Genomic DNA, 24,557 nt, shown 5'->3' with positions numbered 1-24,557 from the left:
TTTTGGAAGACTATCTGACTGCTGTCCGGCTTCACGATTCTGACTGTAGTTCCTCTGCGATCCGTTAACGCTCGCCCTTTATACGACAATCGGTGTCCCGCTGAGAAAATCAGGTTGTGCAATAATTGGGGTTAGTTCCAGTCACTGAACAAACACGGGTAAATTTTCCACTGCAACGCGGCGGAGGCCTATGGGAAATTGTACACCTCCGTCTGTGAAACCCCATTCATTAAATCAATTAAAGGAAAATAAACCCAGAGGGATATTACACTCAAGAGAAGTTCCCTCCTGGATTCTGCATCAGATTCTTGCAACCTAATATTACTTTAGTGAAAGCTATACATAATTACAATTGTTCTGTATCGTGATTATTAATGGGCTTTAACATTACTGGTGTGCCCCTATACTAACATTACTGGAGATGACGCTACTCTAAAATTAGTGGTTATGATTCTAAGATTACTGATGGCGACCGTACTGTAACATCGCTGGTGGTGAAGCTACTCTGACATTACTGGTTGTGACCCTACTCTGACATTATTGGAGGTGACCCTACTCTAACATTACTGGCGGTGACCCAACTCTAACATTACTGGTGGTGACCGTACTCTTACATTACTGGTGGTGACTCTACTCTAACATTACTGGAGTTGACACTACTCTAACATTACTGCTGGTGACGCTAATCTAACATTACCGGTGGTGACCCTAGTATAGCATTACTGCTGGTGACCCTAGTCTAATATTACTGATGATGACCCTACTCTAACATTAATGGTGGTGACCCGACTCTAACATTACTGGTGGTGACACTACTCTAACATACTGGTGCTGACCATAATCTAACATTACTGATGGTGATACTATTCTAACATTACTGGTGGTGACCCTACTCTAATATTACTGGTGGTGACGCTACTCTAACATTACTGGTGGTGACTCTACTCTAAAATGATTGGTGTTGACCCTACTCTAACATTGCAGGTGGTGACCTCGTCTAACATTATTGCTGGTGACCCTACTCGAACATTACTGGTGGTGACTCTACTCTAAATTTACTGGTGGTGACTCTAATCTAACATTACTGGTGGTGACCCTTCTCTAACATCACTGCTGGTGACCCTACTATAACATTACTGGGAGTGAACCCAGTTCACCATTATTTGTGATAAAACTACTCTAACATTACTGGTGTTAACTCTGCTCTAACATTACTAGTGTTGATTCTATGCTAACATTACTCGCGGTGACTCTAATTTAACATCATTAGTGATGACCCTTCTCTGTCATTACTGGTGGTGACCCTATTCTAACATTATTGGTGATGACTCTACACTTCCATTGCTGGTGGAGATTCTACTTTAATGTTAATGGTGCAGATTCTACACTGATCATAATCGTATTGACCCTAGCCGAGCATTATCGAGGGTAACCCAACTACAAAGTTATTGGTACTAACTCTACTCTGACATTACTGGTGGTGACCCTACTCCAACATTAGTCGTGGTGAACCAAATATAACATTGCTAGTGTTGAATTTACTCCAACATTACTGGAGGTGAACCAAATATAACATTACTGCTGGTGACCCTACTCTAGTATTACTGGTTTTGAGACGACTATTGGATTACTGCTTATGACCCTATTCCAAACTTACTTTTGGTGTCCCTACACTAACATTACTGGTGTGACCCTGCTCCACCATACTGGTGGTGACGCTATTCTAACATTCCTGGTGGTCTCCCTACTCTAAAGTACTGCTGGTTAATCTAAACTAACATTACTGGTTTTGTCCATGCACTGCACTGCACATTACTCGTGGTCATCCAACACCAACATGACTGGAGCTGATACTACTTTAACATTATTGGTGGTGACTCTACTCTAACATTACTGATGGTGACTCAACTCTATCATTTTGGTGTCAACATTACTGGTGCTGATCTTACTTTAACATGACCGGTGCATACATCGAAACATAGAAATTTACAGTGCAGAAGGAGGCCATTTCGGTCGATTCTGGCCTTGCCAGCCGAGAAAGAGCTTCACGGAACTTGGTCAGCAGCCCTAAAGTTTACTTATAAACCTATGAACAGCGATGGAAAGGTAAAAGTGCCCAGCCCAGCCAGTCCGCCTCACACAATATATTGAAACCTTCTACATTCCGCCCCAACGAGAGCCATGTGATCTTCTGGGAGAGGAAAAAACAGATAAAAACCCAGGTCAATTTAGAGAGAAAAAATCTCCGAAAATTCCTCTCCGACCCATCCAGACGATCGAAATTAGTCCAGGAGATCAGCCTGGCCGTATTCTACTCCCTGCAGCACTTACCTTTATATCTACACTGTCCAACAAAAGGTCATCCAGTCTAATCCCAATTACCAGCTCCAGGTCCGTAATACTGCAGGTTCCCGCACTTTAAGTGCCCATGCAACCATCTCTTAAAAGTGGTAAGGGTTTCTGCATCCACTACTCTTGCAGGCAGCGAGTTCCAGATCACCACAACCGTCTGTGTAAAGAAGCCCAACATTCAAATCCCCTATAAACCTTCCAACCAACCACCTTGGAACTATGCCCCCTCGTAATAATCCTCTCCACCAATGGAAATAGGTCCTTACTATCCACTATGTCCAGGCCCCTCAATATTTTGTACACTTCAATGAGGTCTCCTCTCAACCTCCCTTGTTCCAATGAGAACAAACCCAGCCTATACAAACTAAGATTCTCCTTTCCAGGAAGCATCCTAGTAATTCTTCTCTGCACCATCTCTAGTGTAGAAAGGTAGGAGGTATGTGGTAGGAAGCAAAGGGAAATGATTGATGGATAGTTTTGTAACTGGAAGCAAGTTTCCAGTGGGGTTCCGCAGGGCTCAGTACTGGGTCCGTTGCTTCTTGTGGTTTAAATCAACGATTTAGATTTGGATATCGGGAGTATGATTAAGAAGTTTGCAGATGAATCTAAAATTGGCAGCATGGTTGATAATGAAGAGGAAAGTCATGGGCTACAGGAGGATGTCAATCTAATGGCCAGGTGGGAAGAGCAGTGACCAATGGAACTTAATTCAGAGAAGTGTGAGGTGATGCATTTTGGAAGGGCGAATAAGGAAAGGTTATACACATTAAGCGGTAGGCCACTTAATAGTGTCGACAAACAAAGGGACCTTGGAGTGCTTGCCCACAGATTCCTGAAAGTAGCAGGCCAGGTAGATAAGATGGTTAAGAAGGGACATGTAATGCTTGCCTTTATTGGCCGAGGCATAGAATATAATAGCAGGGGTTATGCTTAAATTGTCTAATTCTTTGGAAGTCCACAGCTGGAGTACTGCATGCAGTTCAGGTTGCCGTATTATAGGAAGGATATCACCCTACCCAAACTGCTTGTGGTGATACAACTCGAACAATATTGGTATTGGCAATTCTCTAACATTATGAGTGGTGTCCCGACGCTAACATTACTGGTGGTGATCCTAGTGGTGACCTTGGTATGGGCAGAACCAGTGAACCATTTCTGTGAAACTTCAGGGTGTGGCTTATCCTCCAATGGAGCTGTTCGAGCAAATGTTTTCTGGAAGAATTACTCGTCACTCGGGTCGGTTCCAAACGTCAAAATCGTTTATTTATGCCGGCGGGGAGAAAGACTCTGTGTTACTCGAGGCACTACTCTCCGCCGAACAGAGAAATCTATCGATATGTACAAGGTTTACAACAGTTCATAACAATTACTCAGCCCATGTCGGCTGGGCACAATCCAATCATAATGATTATAGATTACAAATCGACTTCTTTGGGCCAATGCAATTGGTCCCCAGGCACCAGGAGACTGCTTCATCATCTTATGTTTAGCTAGGGGCTTACTCATGGCCTCGTGATGTTTTTCAGACATCCTTATCTCTACTGTCCTTGGGTTCTGCTTGCACCTAATCTCCTTATACTTACACAGTCACAGAAATTCCCCTTGTCCAGCCCACTGCCACGCCCATTGTCCCGCCCACTGCCACGGCCCTTGCCCCGCCCACTGCCTTGCCTCCTGTCCCGCCCACTGCCACTCCGCTAGTCCCGCCCACTGTCTCGCCCATTGCCACGACCCTTGCCAATCCCACTGCCCCGCCAAATGTCCCTGCCATTGTCCTGCCACTGCCATGACCCTTGTCCCGCCCACTGCCACGCCCCTTGTCCCGCCGCTTGTCCCGTCCACTGCACCCCCTTGTGCCGCAGCTTGTGCCAACCAGTGTTCCGCCCCTTGTCCCGCCCAATGACCCGCCCTTTGTCCCGCTCACTGCCCCGCCCACTGTCCCATCCCTTGTTCCGCCCACTGTCCCGCCCCTTATCACAACCACTGCCCCATCCACTGTCCAACTCCTTGTCCCGCCCACTACGCCTCCGACTGTCCCGCCCATTGTCCCGCCGACTGACACGTCCCTCGTCGCGCCCACTGTCCAACACCCTGCCTCGCCCACTGCACCACCCAGTGCCTGCCGCTTGTCCCTCCCACTGCCGCGCCCCATGTCCCGCCCACTGCCGCGCCCCCTGTCCCGCACATTGCCACGCCCTCTGTCCCGCCCCCTGCCCCGCCCACTGCCACGCCTCCTGTCCCGCACATTGCCCCATCCCTTGTCCGCCAACTACCATGCCCCTTCTCCCACCACTTGCCCCGCCCACTTTCCAGCCCCTTGCTCCACCGACTGTCCCGCCCCTTGTCCCGCCCCTTGCCCCGCCCACTGCCCCGCCTCTTGTCACGCCCACTTTCCCGAACCTTGTCCCGCCCATTGCACCGCCCACTTTCCCGCCCATTGCCTCGCCCACTATCCCGCCCACATTCCCGCCAAAAGACCAGTCGCTTGCCCCGCCTTGAACCGCCCACTGCCCCACCACATTGTGTGCCCCTTGTCCCGCCCACTATCCTGCCCAATTCCCCGCCCCCGGTCCCGCCCACTGGCAGGCCCCTTGTCCCGCACCTTGTCCCACCCACTTTTGCACCACTTGTCCCGACCACTTTCCCGCCCAAATGCCCGCACACTGTCCCGCATACTTTCCCGCCCAATATTCCGCCCACTGCTCCGCTCCCTGCCCGCCCACTGTCCCGCACACTGCCACGACCCTCCTCATGCCCAGTGTGCTGTCCACTACCACGCCCCTTGCCCGGCCCACTTGTGCCGCCCACTGTCCCGCCCCTTGCCACGCCCCTGAACTCGCCCACTACCTCGCCTCTTGTCCCGCCCACTGCCACACACCTTGTTCCGCCCATTGTCCGGCCCACTACCCCGCCCCTTGACCCGCCCACTGCCCCGCTCACTGTGCGCCCCGCTGCCCCGCGCCTTGCCTCGCCCACAGCCACGCCCCTTGTCGCGCCCACTGCCCCGCCCACTATCTCGCCCCTTGTCCCACCCTCTTTCCCGCAAACTTTCCCGCTCACTGCCCCGCCTCTGCCGCGCCCACTGTACCGCCTACTGCCCCGTGCACTGCCGCGCCGCTTGTCCCACCAACTGTCCCGTCCACTGCCGAGCCGCTTTTCCCGCCCACTGCCCCACCTCCTGGCCCGCTCATTGTCCCACCCCTTGTCCCTCCCAATTTCCTGGCCATGGTCCCGCCCCTTGTCCCGACCACGGCCATGCCCACTATCCCGACTACTGCCACGCCCCTTGAGCCTCATACTGTCCAGCGAAATGCCCCGCCAAATTTCCCGCCCAATGCCACGCCCACTGTCTCTCACCTTGTCCCTTCTCTTGTCACGCCCACTGTCCCACCCAATGACCCGCTCCTTGTCCCACCACTTTCCACCCAATGCCCTTCCACTGTCCGACCCAATGCCCTGCCGACTTTCCCACCCACTATCCCGCCCAATGCCCCGCGCAATGTCCCGCCCAGAAGGGAGCCCTGTGGAATAGCTGGCTGGCTGGCTGCATTCCACACGGGTCCACCTCAAACATTGCCTTCTTCACTAGCAGCAGCAGCAACAGTAGCAGCATTGAAAAAGACTTTATATATATTTATATATATATAAAATCTTTGATTATCAAAAGACATGACAAGAGCATTAGCTGAGCTGAGCTAAAGAAGGGGGATACGCTGCGGAACCTGTCGCATCTTGTTAGGGTGCCTATATAAAACACTTGCATGAAGTCGCCTTGTTTCGAAGATGCGTGCTGTTGTATTTTTCCAGGTTACACTATAGGAGGATCCCACTGTATGGCTCCTGCTGCCAAAGCCACTGTCCACAAGGCAAGCCTGCAGCACACCACAACCCCCAACACACACACAGACAATCCAGAAGAGAGTCCTGTGGAGTAGCTGGCCGGCTGGCTGCAATCCACAGACGTCCACCTCAAGCATTTCCTGCTTGCCTGGCAGCAGCAGCAATGAAAAAGCTTTTATATATATTTATATATATATGTATCAAATCTTTGATTATCAAAAGACATGACATGGCATGCCATGAACATGAGCTGAGCTGAGCTTAAGAAGGGAATACGCTGCTGGAACCTATCCCATCTTGTAAGGGTGCCAAAAACACACCCTTGTGTGAAGTCACCTGTTTTCCAACAAGCGGACTTTTGTATTTTTCCCGGATCCCACTGTCCCACCCACTGCCCGGCTCCATATCCCGCCCACTCTCCTGTCCACACCCCGTCCACTGCCCCGCCCCTTATCCTGCCCACTGCACCACCCACTTTCCCGCCAAAAGTCCCGCCCACTTCCCGCCCACTTTCCCGCAAAAAGTCCCGCCCAACGTCCCGCCCACTTTCCCGCCCAAAGTCCCGTCGACTGTCCCACCCACTTTCCGGCCCCTTGTCCCGCCCACTGTCCCGCCTCTTGTCGCGCTCACTGCACCGCCCCTTGTCCCGCCCACTGCCACGCCCTTTGTCCCGCCCACTGCCCACTGCTTGTGCCGCACACTAACCCGCCCACTAATCTGCCCCTTGTCCCGCCCACTGCCCTGCAAACGGTACCGCCCCTTGTCCCGCCAACTGACCCGCCCCCTTCCAGTGAGGGTTTAATTATAAATAGAGAGTAGGGGCAATAAGTGGAACACAGTCAATGTTTAAATAGAAATAGAGAATGGGGTCAGTAAGGGGAATAAAGTGAGTGTTTAATTAGGAATGGAGAATGGGGTCAGTCAGGGGAATAAAGTAAGGGTTTAATTAGAAATAGAGAGCGGGGGCAGTAAGGGGAACAAAATGAGTATTTAATTAGAAATAGAGGGTAGGGGCAGTGAGGGGAACACAGTGAGTGTTTAATTAGAAATAGAGAGTAGGGGCAGTGAGGCGAACACAGTGAGTGTTTAATTAGAAATAGAGAGTGGGGGCAGTAAGGGGAACACGGTGAGTGCTTAATTAGAAATAGAGAGGGGGCATCAAAGGGAACACAGTGAGTGGACGGAATCCACAATGCAACTCTGGGAGGAGCTCTTCAGCCACAAGTAAGATACGATTGAGGAGGATTCTTGCAATGACTTTACCTGTGGCCGAATTGTCCCCTTTTTTGAGCATGGTCAAAACCTCAGTATGAACTCCTTGGAGCGGCAGAATACTAGGAAGAAGCAGAGCCAATCAGGGGAGAAATCCTCTCCGACTTCCTCAGGCAATCGATACCTGTCCAGTGGATCACGTTAACTGTTATACTGTTTATATTTAATATGAGACGATCTCTGATCCAGCCAACACCAGCCCAGATCCCTGTTGAAAATGAGCAGAGTGTCAGCACACACCACACACACTGGTAATGCAATCAAGATGGTCACTACTCTCTGGGAACGCCCAGCATCCAGCCTATACCTACTGTTGTTTAATATAACTGGTTATCCCCTGCTTCTCCCCAATCTCTCAAACTCGAATAAGCTATAGCATCGAAGCCCTGTCCATGGCCTTCAATATTTTATAAACCTCACAGATCATCTCTAAGAGTATGGGCCCTGTAGACTAAGGCAAGGTACGAGGGGTGGTAAACAAGTTATACCTTATGCAGGTTTCATGGTACGGAGAGATAAAGGACCATAGCTTGGACCATGAGTCAGTTCTTCCCACTTGATTTGACTGATTCCTGAAATCATTTTCTGGGTCGGGGTGAACGGAAGTGATGGGATTGTGGGTCCCAATGGATTGATCTTCTCGATGGACCGAATGTCATGCCTCATCCATACTTACCTGAGTGAACCCGGCCTTCGCAAAAGCATGGAGCACACAAGGAAGAGTTGGGACATTAACTAGAGGATCGCAAGCAAATGGAACTAAGTGGTTTGATTGTAACTAGTCAATGAATAGCACTTCTAATGATTAGGCATATTTGTATTATAGTTTGATCTGAATAAGTTGTTGTTTTAGACATAAGAACATAAGAAATAAGAGCAGGATTAGGACATTCGGCCCCGAGAGCCTGCTCCACCAATCAATGAGATCACGTATAATATTCTACCTCAACTCCACTATCCTGCACTATCCTCATATCCCTTCAATCCCTTAATATCCAAAAATCTATCTGTCTCTGTCTTAAATATATTCGAAGATTTAGCCTCCACAGCCCTCTGCTTTATAAAATTCCAAAGATTCATCAGCCTTTGAGTCAAGGTGTATCTCCTCATCACAGTCCTAAATAGTCGACCCCTTATTTTGAGATCCCTGGTTCTAGACTCCACATTCAGAGGAAACATCCTACCTGCATCAACCCTGTCAAGCTCTGCAAGAATGTGTTATATTTCAGAGGACTGAGCTACATTAATAGAATAAAAAGGTGTAAATGGAAGGGTTGTTGATGAATTGTAGTTTAGCTATTTGATTAGATGCCGAGAGATTAAACATATTTTCAAATGTAATTAGTTACCGAGTTAGGCATGACCGTGAGTGTTAATAAATATTTGATTAAAACTAACATTAAACAGAATATTGAGACCTTTACAACAGATTCCGTTTTAACTACTTTAATTAAACAGAACATCAAGGGTGTTGCCCTAACCCACTGCTAGTTTGGGGTGGGTGGCGATTTAAAGATTCTGTTGGACAGGAGTTCAGAGGGATTTAACTGATGATGTGAGCAGGCTCGCACATATGGTCTGTCACTCACACATGGACTTAACATGCATTCCTCCTGCTTTACATAACGTTCCAGCATTATGGTCGTCTCACCTATGAGCCTGCTTGTCCCAGGTCAGGTTGAAGGAGTCTGCGGAGCTCCTAGCACAGACAATGTCAGGAAGCCTGAGGCTGCGATCCTCATCGAATCTCTTGGAGAACGTGAGCCTCTCCAGTCATGAAAAGATCCTCAGGGAATGTCACTTGCTGTACATGGACACAGAACACTGTAAGACACTGATGGCAAGCATTTTAACGACAGCTTTGAGGTATATTTTCAACACATAATTGCTGCACACGGCGAGTCCGTTCCTGCGTATATGAATATCAGCAACTGACAGCTTTATTTCGGTGTTTCTGAGTCACTCGCTCTCGGGTTTCATTCAGCCTGAGTTGGCAGAAATTTAGATCCGAAGTTGCATTCAGCAGGCACTTGACAGAAATTCCTCTCACAGCTGTGTCTTTGGGAAAAAAAATTCTTTCAAAAATTGTACATATATCTATAATGCTTCGTATATATATGTATATATATGTGACACACACACACACACACACACATATATATATATAAGCTTTATGTATATCTATGTATATCTATAGTATTTTATATATATACTTGAAACGCAAGCTCTGAAGTTTACTCAAGTTTTAAGAATTCACATTGCTTAAAATGCTCTGGATCTGTCTGGTCTGAGCACAGCTGAGCGGCAGAAAGGAAAAGGACCGGGATGTGATTTGCAGAGTGAGGGAATCAGGCTGAGGTTTAGAGTTTGAGGAAATGGATCTGAGGTTTACAGATTCAGGGAATGGGAGTGAGGTTTAATGAGTGAGGGATGGGAGTGATGTTTACAGAGTGAGGGCATTGGAATGAGATTTAAAGAATGAGAGAATAGGAGTGAGATTTACAGATTGAGGGAATGGGAGTAAGGTTTACAGATTGAGTGAATGGGATTGAGGTTTAATAAGTGAGGGAATGGGAGTGAGATTTACAGCGTGATGGAATTGAAGGAATAGGAGTGAGGTTTAAAGATTGAGGGAATGGAAGTGAGGTTTAATGAGTGAGGGAATGGGAGTGAGATTTACAGACTGAGGGAATGGGAGTGAGATTAATAAGTGAGGAAATGGGAGTGAGGTTTAATGAGTGAGGGAATGGGAGTGAGATTTACAGATTGAGGGAATTGGAATGAGATTTACAGATTGAAGGAATGGGAGTAAGGTTTACAATTGAGGGAATGGGAGTGAGGTTAAAAGATTGAGGGAATAGCAAGGAGGTTTAATGAATGGGGAAATTGGAGTGAGATTTACAGAGTGAGGGAGTGGGAGTGATGATTACAAATTGATGGAAACAGAGTGAGGTTTAATGAGTGAGGGAATTGGAATGAGATTTACAGAGTGAGGGAATTGCAATGAGATTTACAGATTGAAGGAATGGGAGTGAGGGTAACCGATTGAGGAAATAGGAGTTTTAATGAGTAAGGAAATGGGAGTGAGATTTACAGAGTGAGGGAGTGGGAGTGATGTTTACAGATTAAGGGAATGGGAGTGAGGTTTAATGCATGCGAGGATTAGAGTGAGGTTTAATGGGTTAAGGAATGGGAGTAGGGTTTACTGATTGAGGGGATGGGAGTGATGTTTACAGATTGAGGGAATGGGAGTGAGGTTTACAGATTGAGGGAATGGGAGTGAGGTTTACAGATTGAGGGGATGGGAGTGAGGTTTACCGATTGAGGGAATGTGAGTGAGATTTATATATTGAGGGAATGGGAGTGAAGTTTAATGAGTGAGGGAATAGCAGTGAGATTTACAGAGTGAGGGAATGGGAGTGAGGATTAATGAGTGAGGAATGGGAGTGAGGTTTACAGATTGTGGGAATAGCATGGAGGTTTAATGAATGAGGAAATGGGAGTGATATTTACAGACTGAGGGAATGGGAGTTAGGTTTACAGATTAAAGGAATGGGAGTGAGGTTTAATTACTGAGGGAAAGGGAGTGAGTTTTAGAGATTGAGGGAATGGGAATAAGGTTTAATGAGTGAGGGAATGGGAGTGAGATTTTATGAATGAGGAAACGGGAGTGAGATTTACAGAGTGAGGTAATTGCAATGAGATTTATAGAGTGAGGGAATGGGAATGAGGTTTACAGATTGAGGGAATGGGAGTGAGGTTTACAGATTAAGGAAATGGGAATGAGGTTTGGAGTTTGAGGGAATGGGAGTGAGGTTTAATGAGTGAGGGAATGGGAGTGAGATTTACAGAGTGAGGGAATTGGAAGAAAATTTACAAATTGAAGAAATGGGATTGAGATTTATATATTGAGGGAATGGGAGTGAGGTTTAATGAGTGAGGGAATGGGAATGAGCTTTAATGAGTGAGGGAATGGGAGTGAGGTTTAGAGAGTGAGGGAATGGGAGTGAGGTTTACAGATTGGGGGAATAGGAGGGAGGTTTAATTACTGAGGAAATGGGAGTGAGATTTACAGAGTGAGGTAATTGGATTGAGATTTACAGATTGAAGGAACGGGAGTGAGGTTTATATATTGAGGGAAAGGGAGCGAGGTTTAATGAGTGAGGTAATGGGAGGGAGATTTAGAGAGTGAGGGAGAGGGAGTGATGTTTACAGATTGAGGGAATGTGAGTGAGGTTTAATGAGTGAGAGGATGGGAGTGAGGTTCAATGAATGAGGGGATGAAAGTGAGGTTTACAGAGTGAGGAAATTGGAATGAGATTTACAGAGTGAGGAAATGGATTGAGGTTTAAGAGTGAGGGAATTGGAGTGATGTTTAATGGGTGAGGGAATGGGAGTGAGATTTACAGATTGCGGGAATGGGAGTGAGGTTCACAGATTGAGGGAATATGAGTGATGTTTAATGAGTGAGGAAAAGGGAGTGAGGTTTACAGATTGAGGGAATGGGAGTAGGGTTTAATGAGTGAGGGAATGGGAGTGAGATTTATGGAGTGAGAGAATGGTGAAAATATTTTCTGATTGAAGGAATGGAGGCGAGAATTTTTGATTGAAGGGACGATATTAGCAGAATAGGGGAATAGAACTGAGATTCATAGAGTGACGGGATGGGTGTGCTATTTGCAGATGACCGGAATTGTACCGCTATTTAGAATGTGAGAGAATGTGAATGAGAGTGAGATTCGCACAGCGAGAGATTATCAATGCTAGTGATAGAATGAAGGAATGGGAATGAGATTTGCAGACTGGGGCAATGGGGTTGCGATTTGCAGAATGAGGGAATGAAGGTGACATTTGCAGAGTGAGGGGATGGGAGTGAGATTTTCTGAGTGATGGAATGCAAATGATATTTGAAGAATGCGAGAATGGGAGTGATCTTTCCTGAGTGAGTGAAAGGAAGCGAGATTTATTGATTGGGGGAATGTGAATTACATTTACCGAAGTGGGGGCCTGAAGCGTATCCTTTGTGCAAGAAGTGATTGAGAGGCAATCCAGATAACTATAGACCAGTCCATCAATCGTTTCGTTGGCTGACTTCAACCTATTTATTTTAACATTGACTTCAGTTAAAAGGAAAATCGGAAGGAGTGCAAAGTGAGCTGGCGATTCACTGTCGCGTATTTTGTGCTACTGCCCAGGGTGAATTGATACACCTACTCCCCTTTTTCTCTCTCTATCTGGGAGTACTTATAATTTGATGCGATGCTGTATAATGGATGATATAAAACTAGATGTGCATTATACCTAATGTCGGGTTCTCCTTTCTCTGGAAGTCACTGAAAGGGAAAATCGGGCAGGGATTATAATGGGCATCCAATTTACAGCGCCCGTTTTACTCCATCGCCCAAAGATAAAGTTGATCCCTCTTTGATTTTTCTCACAATCAAAGTCTCATATATATTAAGCAGGCTACTGTAATATCGCTACCTTCCCTGTCCCACTATCATTATCTGGGGGCATCTTAGCTTCTGTGAAATGGGGAACATCGAATTGGCCTTACATTGAGTTCCAGAAGACAGAAATTCGGGCGTGGTATAAAATGGAAAAATCATTGGATATGTCCCGTTTTAGACCATCGCCCAATTTAAAATCCTGCCTCTCTGTCATTTTAATGCACACCCAACCCACAACGTTGCTGTTTGGAATGAGATCACGAGAGATCTTTCTGCTGTTAACAGAGATGGTAGGCATTGACAACCAGTTGGGACTTGGCCTCTAGGCTGCAAGGAAGAAGATCACGGTGATGCTGATAGGAAACCATTCGGCTGGCAAGAGCTCCTTTATTAACCGGTGAGCATGCCATTTTCTGTTTTACTCTCGGGACATTAGCTACGCCAGCAAGGCCGCATTTATTCCTAAATTTAGTTGTCTTGAAGGGAAAGTGTGGGACTGGAGTTATGTGTAGACCAACACAGGTAGGAATTAATCAAAGAATTAATCAGAAATATAAGCCATGTTTGACAAAGGGAATCGATTTTTTTGAAAAAACGACCAACTGGAATAATAAAAGTAGCGAGCAATTTGAATAATAGATGTAAATAATACTATTTATGAATTTTACCAAAATATTTGACAAAACGTTTCAAAAGAAGGTTATTACGAAAAAAAATCAGGAATATAGTCTGAAAAACTATACAATTACAGGTGTAACATTGGTTGACAGAGAGGAAATAAGAATTGGGAATTTCACCACTCTCCCAGCAAAAACAGTGCAGAGGAGAGGCTAAAATGTAAAAATCGTGTGCCCAGCCCCAATTCACTGCTTGCTGAATGCTATACTGGGTATTCTAGCCCCAGTGACATAATGGCCATCATTCCAATAATGTTTTATTTGTTATATTTAAAGATACTGTGCATGGACACTGAAATATTTCTGCTCCTCCACAGTTCCCAGTTTCTCATAATATAGAGAATATTCTAAATGATTTGTTTTGGATCCTGAGTAGATGTCCTCCAACTTCTCTGTTTGATATCCATTTGCCACAGTTTTTACACTCACTTAAACTGTTTTGCATCCATTGTAAATTCCTGTTGCATCTGCAATAATCAATGTGTCTCCCAACTAAGTACAAATTTGGAAGATGCAAGCCTCTATTCTTTTATCCAAATCATTGAAAACTATAGCGAAAAGCTGAGGAACCAGAATAAATGCTGGGGCGACAGCACTTTTCACATCGCGCCAATCAGACAATTTATAATTGACCACTACTCTTTGTCTCCTATTCACCAATCAATTTCCAACCCATATCACCATGTTGCCTCCAATTCCACACACTTTCATTTTTGCTATTATTGATTGTACATAACCTTATAAAATGCCTTTTCGAAGTCCATATAGACAACATCCATAGGCGCTCTTTTCTCTACCATGCTGGCGAACTCCTGAAAAAAATCAACTAGATTACTATTCCCTCCAAATTTTATGAACTCAGAAAGTCAAATTATATTTTCCTGATGGGTAGCCACATGAATTGATAGCCCTCCTTTTCACGGGACTAACTAATTCCATTTGATAATATTTCGAAAGTTTACATGAATGGAGGTTTGTAATAGAGTTTCATTGTGTCATATTCTAACCAAGCTATGCATAAAAATTATTTTCAACATACCCAATTTATTATTTTTGTGATTGGGTTCATTTTGTTTCCTCTCATTACTATCTCACTGACCAATGAAAACAATTTGTCACACAGAAAAGTGCAAAGTGATACACTTTGGAAGGAAGAATGAAGGCAATATAAACTAAACGATACAATTCGAAAGGGGTTGCATGGACAGAGAGACCTGGGGATATATGCACACAAAGCGTTGAAGTTGGCAGGGCAGGTTGAGAAAGTGGTTAAAAAAGCAGACGGGATGCTGGGCTTTATAAATAGAGGCATATGGAAGAAAAGAAAGGGCATTATGATGAACCTTTATCTGGTCCGGCCTCAATTAGAATATGTATGCAATTATGGGCACCACATTTTGGAAGGATTGGAAGGCATTAGAGAGGATGCAGAAACGATTTACAATAATGGTCCCATGGATGAGGAATTTCAGTTACATAAATACACTGGAGAAGGTTGAGAGGTGATTTGATAGAGGTATTCAAATTCATGAGGGCTCTTGGCAGAGTAGATAGGGAGAAACTGTTACCATTGGTGAAAGGGTCGAGAGCCAGAGGACAGAAATTTAAGGTGATTGGCAAAAGAAACAAAGGTGACATGTGGAAAAACGTTTTTGAATCAGCGAATGGTTAGGATCTGGAATTCACTGCCTGAGAAGGTGGTGGAGGCAGACTCAATCATAGCTTTCAAAAGGGAACTGGATAAGTACCTGAAGGGGAAAGAAAACGGACCTACGGGGATAGGACGGGGTAATGGGACTCGGTGAAGAGCACTTGCAGAGAGCCGGCATGGGCTGCATGCAGCGAATGCTCTCTTTCTGTGCTGTAATCATTCTGATTCAATGATTCTTTGAATAACTGGAGCAGGGTGCACACGTATAGTACACTTTTCATTTTAGAACAATATATTCTAACCTTATTTTTATATAATAATTGTAATATTATTATTGGATGTAAATCACAGTACCAACGGTAATTTAGGAAGCAGGAATGATTGGAGCGAACAGGGTTTCTCTACAATACAGGCAGCTCCTAGGGCAAAGCGCCAAAACTGGTGGGTGGGCCAGATGCAATGGGACGCGGAAAGTTGATTTGAAATTATGATTAACGCGAAAGCAGGAAGTAGAACCTCACAGAAAGGAAGTGTGCACAGATGGTAGAAAATCACTGCATTAATGATAGAAACAAAGCAAGATTGAAGGACTTGATATGATATTGCGGGACAATATGTATAATGCCTTCAGCTTTATTCTGTCCACATCCATGCTAATTTATGTGACTATTTTTCGACGTATTTCTGTCTTTACATAGTTGTATGTCTCTTCACCTATCCACTGAGACACCTGGATGTCCGCCGGCTCACTGCTAGGAATTTCTGGGAGCACCGAGTTAGACAAAATCTCTAATATTTGTAACTCTAATCGTTGCGTCTTGTAGGTTTGTAGAAAAAATGTACAGAAAACAGGAGTTGCCACAGAAACACAAGGATTTACTTTCGTCACCAATGGAAAGAAAAGGCAATCTCTCACAGTAAGTAATCCCATGAATCTGGCTCATTCTGTGTCGCTGATTGATTGTCTGAGAAGGAACGGCAATAAACACGTCATCAATCTCGGTACATCAGAGTGGGACACTCAGCACACTCTAGATTAACGATAAAGGCTCCCGCGTCTCCGTGTGAGGGCTGTGACATCCCCACAGCCACATACCCTCCCTGAAGCCCTGAAAATCATTTTGGAAATCAATACCGTGCGTATAATAGGGTATTGTGCCCCAGCTACCTTGTACACTCGTGTATTTTGCAGCATAGCTGAATAGATAGGAACCGTGGCCAATTTCTACCTGTCTAGCCCAAAGGGTCTGATTATTCTATTATAATCACCGGCTGAGATGAGTAAGCATAGCACAGTTCAGTGATCGTGATCAGGCCGTCACTTGTATTGTTCGGGACGACACTCGGAAATACTCGCCTCGAATGTACTACAAAAAAGAATGTTTTAAACAAGTTACAGGGACCGAGCTTTTATTAAACTGACTAGCTAGTGGGATACCGCAACGTTCAGTGCTGGGCCCCCAGCTATGTACAATACATTAATGAGTTGGACGAAGGGATTTAATGTAATATCTCCACGTTTGCAGATGACACCAAGCTGGTTGGCAGTGTGAGCTGTGAGGAATATTCTAAGTGACTGCAGGATAACATGGTCAGGATGGCGAGTGGGCAAATGCATGGCAGATGCAGTATAATGTCGATAAACGTGAGATTGTCCACTTTGCTGGCAAATCCAGGGAGGCAGAATATTATCTGAATGGTAACAGATTAGGAAAAGTGGAGGCACAACGAGACCTGGCTGTCATGGTACATCAGTCATTGAAAGTTGGTATGCAGGTACAGCAGGCGGTGAAGAAGGGAAATGGCATGGTGTCCTTCATAACGAGAGTATTTGAGTATAGGAGCAGGGAGGTCTTACTGCAAATGTACGGGGCCTTGGTGAGGCCACACCTTGAATATTGTGCACAGTTTCGGTCTCCTAATCTGTGGAAGGACAGTCTTGCTATTGCGGGAGTGCAGCGAAGGTTCAACAGACTGATTCCCGGAATGGCAGGACTGACAGACGAAGAAAGATTGGATTGACTAGACTTATATTCACTGGAATTTAAAAGAATGAGAGGGGATCTCATAGAAACATAAAACTTCTGTCGGGATTGGACAGGTTAGATGCAGGAAGAATGTTCCCGATGTTGGGGAAGTCCAGAACCAGGGATCACTTTCTAAGGATATGATGTAAGCCATTTAGGACAGAGATGAGGAGAAACTTCTTCACTCAAAGAATTGTGAACCTGTGGAATTCTGTACCACAGAAAGTTGTTCAGGCCATTCCATTAGATATATTCAAAAGGACTTAGATGTGGCCCTTATGGCTAAAGGGATCAAAGGGTATGGAGAGAAAGCAGGAATGGGGTCCTGAAGTTGCATGATCAGCCATGATCATATTGAATGGTGGTGCAAGCTAGAAGGGCCGAATGGCCAATTCCTGCACCTATTTTCTATGTTTCTATGTTTCTAATCATTGATTTTATTTTCACAGGGAAATGATACGCTGCACCTCTATCCGCAATTCCAAGCTCTGGACCTGACCGAAGGTAAAGTCACAGTTACTAACAGCATTACAGACAATAGGTGGTAAACGCTGACTGTCTCGGCCCCTCAATTTAGTGAAGTTTCAACAATTGAACTGCAAGCCTGTCACAGGCAGGGCGTGCCCCCAGATTAATCACCGCTTCCTAAACATTGAAATTAGGATTCACAGGTTTTAGCAATGTAGCATGAGATACTGAGCATGTGATCTATTGGAGGTGAAATATAGAATCCATTTTGGGAAGATGATAGACATTTTATGTGTCTTGCCTCCTACTGGAAATTATAGGTTGCTAGACAGCTGATTGAAATGTGCTTACCAGAGGAAGATTTATGTTGGTCTTTTGCGAGTGAGGAAGATATAATGGAGGGAGAAAAATAGATAGAGAGAGTGAGAGGAAGATAGAGAGAGAGTGTGAGAGAGAGAGAGAGAGAGAGAGAGAGAGAAGTGATATATTATCCGCTCTTCGAACAAAGACAGTTAATGGTCGATTTGATAGCGGTTCAGAATTCTCAGGGATTGTGTGAAGCAGAATCGATAAAAAATCTCTTCGCATTTGTGACAATGGATAATTAGTAAATGTACGATCATCACCAATGGAGTGGGAAGGTTTGGAGATGTTTTATGCAGTGGGTTGTCAGGATATATACTGACCTATCACAAACAGTGGTGGGCACAGATTCAGAATCGTTTTAAAAGGAAAGGAAATACATAGATGACAAAGCAAACATTGGGAATGGGGAGAGGAAATGCAAATGGGACAAAGAGAATTGTTCTTTCAGAGAACCAGCGCAGACACAATAAATCGAATGTCCTTCACTTGCATTGTTTCATTCTGCAATGCTGTTTGCTTTTAGTCCTGGTGCATCTATTTCCGCTTTACATGGGATGATTTACTCTTTATTGTAGTAGGTTTTATGTGGAAAGTAATACAAAGGCAGAAATTCGGGAAGCACGCATCAAAGGGCTAAGTTTGAATAAAAGGGTAGATCGTGTCATCCGGAGCTCCGTGGCAGCATTCTCACCTCTGAGGCAGATGATAGTTAATTAAAATACTCCAGCAGTCGAGCACATAAGTTGCCTGACATTTCACTGCAGTACTGAGTGAGTGCTAAATTTGAGATGAACAGAGGGTATAGACACCAAATGGGAATTAATCAGAGGAATAAAAACTAAGTGGGGAAGAAACACGGCTAATATAAACTAAACGGGAAATTAACTGGGGAATAATCGGGCAAAATAAACTAACTGGCAAATAACAAGGGAACTGAAACTAAATTAAAACAAACAGGAGAATAGAGACTAAAATAAAATAAAATGGGATATATAAATACATGGGGAATACACACGAAAAATATAAACTCAGTCGGGCATATGCAGCGGGATATAAACCAAATGTGTAATAAGCGACGGATTGGTGAATAACTGGGAAATAACAGGGAGAATTGTTTCTAAATGTGAAATATAGAGAATAGGAAACTAAACAGGATAGTGTTCAGACACAATTTGATATCGAGCCCACATTAAAGATATTAAGACAGATGATCAAACGCTTTATGAAAGAGGTAGGTTTTAAGAAGTGACTTAAAGGAGGGGATAGAGGTAGAGACATGGAATACTTTACAGATGGAATTACAGATCTTAGGGCCAGGAAGCTGAAGGTAAAGCCGCCAATATGGGGAATTGAGATGTGCAAGTGGCTAGAATTGATGGAGCTCAGAGATCTTGGAGTGTTGTCAGGCTGGAGTAGGTTACAGATATACGAATGGTCGATGCCATGAGGGATTTATTGAACAAATCGATTTTAATTTTAATATCGAGACATTGTCAGACTGGGTGGCAGAGTCGGTTAGGAACAACAGGGTTGATGGGAGAACGGGATTTTAATGCAAGTTAAGATAGGAGCAGCAGAATTTTGCATGAGGGGGTATATTAACAAAATTGGAAATAAACAAATGCAATACCAGCACATAGAATCAAACATAGAAGAAGTTACGAGGCAGAGAAGTAGAGTTCTATTGAGTATATGTATTTCTGTGCATAAAGGTTGATGAGCAGGGAGATAGACAACTAAGGTACCACAGCACCGCTATTGAGAGAAGGCTGCAATTAGAGCGAAATGTCTGCATTCAGTCTATCTTTTAAAATGGACACAGGAATTTATAATGTGGAAAATGCTGATGAGAAGGTTTGAAAAAAAACTGATTTCGGCGAATAATTTGCAGACAGAAATGCGCACATACATAAGATTTTTTGTTTTTCATACATTTATATGATATATCTCAGAAACCACATGTAGGGTATTATAATACAATCTATTTAGCAATTACAAACACATAGACATGAAATGTAAAGTCCTATTCACGAGGCTCAACCTGGAATTTCAGAGCAACATTTGCTTCTGCCCACTGCTTGTTCTGTGCTCCCACAGGCGTGGCAGACTACCTGGCCACCCAGATCAGCACATCCAAATAGAAGAAGTTTAACCTGGTGAAATTGATCGATACACCTGGGCTTGTGGATGGAGATATGATCTATGAGTTTGACGTTCATAAAGCGCTTATCTGGCTGGGCAAGAAATCAAACTGGATTAAATAGGTTAATTAAAGTTGGAGCGCCAGAGAGGTTGAAGGACGGCTTTCGAGCGAGTGCGTTAGAAGTTGATGATAGGCATGAGGAAAAGGATTGAATAAATAGATTCAGAGACCGGAACGTATGGCGGAGGGTGATAAAAGGTATGGGAGAGAAGTGAAAGATATGGGAGGGCTGAAGTGTACAGAAAGGGAAGTGGTGTATGGCTCTGGAAACGCGGGTTATGGGAGGGGTTGTACGACAGGGAAGAGAGGGTTGGAAGAATGTGGAATGGAAAGTGAAGGGTATGAATGGAGGTGAAGCGTATGGAAGTCTAAGTGAAATGCACGGGAAGTGGCGAATGTATGGTCGGGAAACTGAAATGTATGGGAAGGGATGAAGGGTATGGATGGGTAAGTGAAATATATATGGGAGGGATGAAGGGTATGGAAGTGTAAGTGAAATATATGGGGAGGGATGAAGGGTATGGAAGGGTAAGTGAAATGTATGGGGAGGGAAGAAGGGTGTGAAAGGGTAAGTGAAATATATGGGGAGAGATGAAGGATATCGAAAGGTAAGTGAAATATATAGGAAGGGATGAAGGGCAGCGAAGTGTAAGTGAAATGTATGGGAAAGGATGAAGGGTGTGAAAGGGTAAGTGAAATATATGGGGAGAGATGAAGGGTATAGAAGGATAAGTGAAATATATGGGGAGGGAAGAAGAGTATGGAAGGTACATGAAATGTATAGGAAGGGATGAAGGCTATGGAAGGATAAGTGAAATGTATGGGAAGAGATGAAGGGTATAGAAGGGTAAGTGAAATATACGGGAAGGGATGAAGAGTATGGAAGGATAAGTGAAATGTATAGGAAGGGATGAAGGCTATGGAAGGATAAGTGAAATGTATGGGAAGGGATGAAGGGTATGGAAGGGTAAGTGAAATATGTGGGAAGGGATGAACGGTATGGAAGGGTAAGTGAAATGTATGGGGAGGGATGAAGTGTTTGGGGAGTGATGAAGGGTATTGAAGGGTAAGTGAAATGTACGGGGAGGGATGCAAGAATATCGAAGTGTAAATGAAATGTATGGGAAGGGATGCAATGGTAAATGAAGTGTATGGAGGCTAACTTAAGACTGGAGGAGCTTCCAGAAATAGGGTGATAACAGCTGCTGAGAAAACTATGGGCTAGTGTGAGGATTTTAAATTTAACGGGTCTAGGGAATTAGAACACAAGGTAGGTCAGTGAAGATGGGAGTAATGGGCGACCAACATTCAATGTGACCGGATGTGGAAGACTGAGGATGGAAATTTAAATGAGCTTGGTAAGCGTGTTTTGGCAGTATCACATTTCATGATTTCAGGTTTGAAGATCCATACGGTAGGATTTCAATTCGCCTGATTTGTGATCAGACTCGCTGCCCGTAGTACTCATCTGCTGAGGAATTAACATATAGTAGGGTAGAACCAATACCAATCGCCAATAAACGGCCTGCGGATTGCTCACCCGGTGGTGAGCTTGCAATATTCTGAAACGACGTAGGATGAATGCCGCCCACCAGTGACAGTCTTCCTCTCATCTCCAATTAATAAGTGCGATGGGTTGGTGACACAGAGTGTACTGGAGCACAGTGGAGCCTGTCTTATCCCATAGTATGGGACTGGAGCCACGTGCAGTCAAGGCCGGGTAGGCATGGCAGGTTGCCTTCTCTGAAGGGATGGTAGTGAATGTTTGCTACAATAATCCAGCAGCTTCCAAGGTAATTTATCTACTACCAAATTATTTCATTCAGTTTCACAACTTACCATGGTTGTATTCCAATGAACAACCTCTGGTTTCTAACGCCAGTACCATGGCCACTTCATTGCCATCCACTTCATCAAGGGAGCCATCTTTGTTTCCTTTTTTTAATGCTTTCTCCATTCTGAGTATTACTCTTGCCAGGTTCTGATTCACGGGCGTGGGATGGCCTCTGGTACCTGATGTGAGTAGTTACTCTCCGCATTTCAGCCAAGACACTGCGTGTGGGCTGGCTTTTCATTGCGGCAGTCTGATACAACCGAGCTCATTCATTCCCCTCCCCTTACCTGCACGTGCATGGAGTCAATGCTCAGAGATCAGCTACGGGAGTCAATCGTTGACCCAGGGCCCATTCAGGAAAGTTGCATCGTTCAGTGCAGCCTGGCTGAGAGTAGATAAAACAGCAGAGCTTATGAACGGAGGTTTGTACCATCATATGCTTCAGTTCGACACCTTTCAGTGCACTTACCACCCTTTCAGTGTAATTATCAACTCATTTTCAGTCTTCAGGTGAGCAGGCCGATCTTTTTGCCCCGATGGGCAAGGCCCTGCGTAAACGAACCCTGAATGTGGTGGAAGAACGAAAAATACGTCGATAAACTGAAGTTCTACATAAGCAAAGCTGATGAAGCTGTAATGAGAGTGACAGACAGATACAGACAGAGTTAGTTTTGTTGCAGCTGGGAGTCTACTACGTGAATGGATTTCCAAATTCGGTGATGTGATCATGGTGCTCACTAAAAATTGCAACCAATTAATAAAAGGCAGATGCGATGTGGAATATATACATACAATGAAACTCTGTATAAACAGCACGTTTATTCTATCCTGCCACACATAAATTAAGGTGTTCCCTTTGAATGAGAGAATTATGCTTTTAAAAAATCCCACCAAATCATTAATTGTGTAGCGGCAGTTGGTTCTCCATTTTGAAGTCATACGCAGTGTCCTTATTTGGATATAATTCATTGATTTGATATTCTTACTTATAACTAAGCAGCAAGCCTTACTGCAATTTGGAAATTGATTTTTTGAAGCTTCTTGGACTTTCTTTACTGGAAAAACTCAGGAGTGTAAAGACATGAACCTGAGATGTTACAGCGCCACCAGTGGTGCGACAGGATTAAAGGTGGTTATGGGGTTTCCAGTATTAACTTAGACATAGAAAGTGACAAGAGGAACAAGATTTATACGGGAAATGTGACAACTGAAATTAGGTTTCGTACACCGGTGATGTATCATGCATAACGTTTTGAATCGGCCATAGATAATAAAATGATTAACACTTGCCAATAACTGCCTGTTGCAATAACTAACAACGTGAGTTGAATCTAGCGTTGAAATGGTTTGCATGGTAATCGAGCAAGCTTTCAAATCCTAATATACATAATGTAATGTTTTGATAGACTTTTCAACCCATGGGGCTAACTGTGCATCAACTTGATTGTGCACCAGAACTAGATTGATTGCAACAGCAGCATCCGTGGAGTGACATGATTAACACGCATAGTAACAGAGCTCTGGGATCAGATGAAAAGAAGGACTTGCATTTATATAGCGCCTTTCACGACTGCCGGACGTTTCAAAGCACTTTGCAACCAATGATATACTTTTGGAGTGAAGTCACTGTTGCGACGTGGATGAGAACTGCACTGTGGGAGGTCCTGTCTTTTGGACGAGAAGTTAAACTGAATCCTTGTCTGCCTGCTCACGTGAACGTAAGAAATCCGCTGACACTATTTGAAGAAGGTAGTGATGTTGGAGAATATTCATTCCTTAATGAACGTCACTATAATACAGCTTAAGTGGTCATTTATCTCTATGTTGCCGTACGCAAATTTGCCACCTCGTTTGCCTGACAATCACGGTGACTGCAATTCTGCAGTTGATGAATTGTGAAGTGCTTTCGCACATTCTGAAGATTTTATAAGCTGCAAAACAATAGGAACTATTTTCTTCTGATTGGATGTTGTTTGTTCAAGATTTGTGCTCAGATTTACATTGGAATATGTCTGTATTCTTCCTCAGAGAATGATGATGCAGATAGTGCAAGAGGTGTGCAAGAGACCTAGGCTCAACAAATGTGGCTTTGATATTCCGAACATCTACATCCCACATTCCAACAAGATAGGGCCGTGGTTTCCTCAATATTAATCAGAAATATACAAAACAATGCTCTATTGAGGCTGCACATGTGGTTTCCAATGTGCATGGTGGATAAGGAACTAGTATCAACCGCGCAGGCAAATGGCATTCATCAATGGGGTTGATCCAACTGAAGGCAGGTCACAATTTCAGTGCTGCAGTGCAGTGCGTTGGGTGACTGCTGTTAACCAAATTCATAAGTAATTTGATTGAGAGTATGGAATGTTAACACACTCCCATATCACAAAATTCTGCGTGGAAGTTGGGACTTG

At 44.4% G+C, this 24,557-nt stretch overlaps 1 pseudogene; it reads left to right on the top strand.

Moving 5' to 3' along the window:
• The first annotated feature begins 9,175 nt into the window (after positions 1-9,175).
• The window catches only part of LOC139274019 (uncharacterized), a 29,199-nt pseudogene continuing 13,817 nt past the window's right edge, over positions 9,176-24,557 (top strand).

This window comes from Pristiophorus japonicus, chromosome 9, assembly GCF_044704955.1.
Source record: "Pristiophorus japonicus isolate sPriJap1 chromosome 9, sPriJap1.hap1, whole genome shotgun sequence".
Taxonomy (NCBI): domain Eukaryota; kingdom Metazoa; phylum Chordata; class Chondrichthyes; family Pristiophoridae; genus Pristiophorus; species Pristiophorus japonicus.
The sequence above is the reverse complement of the archived record's forward strand: the minus strand, read 5'-3'. Positions and strand labels throughout refer to the sequence as shown.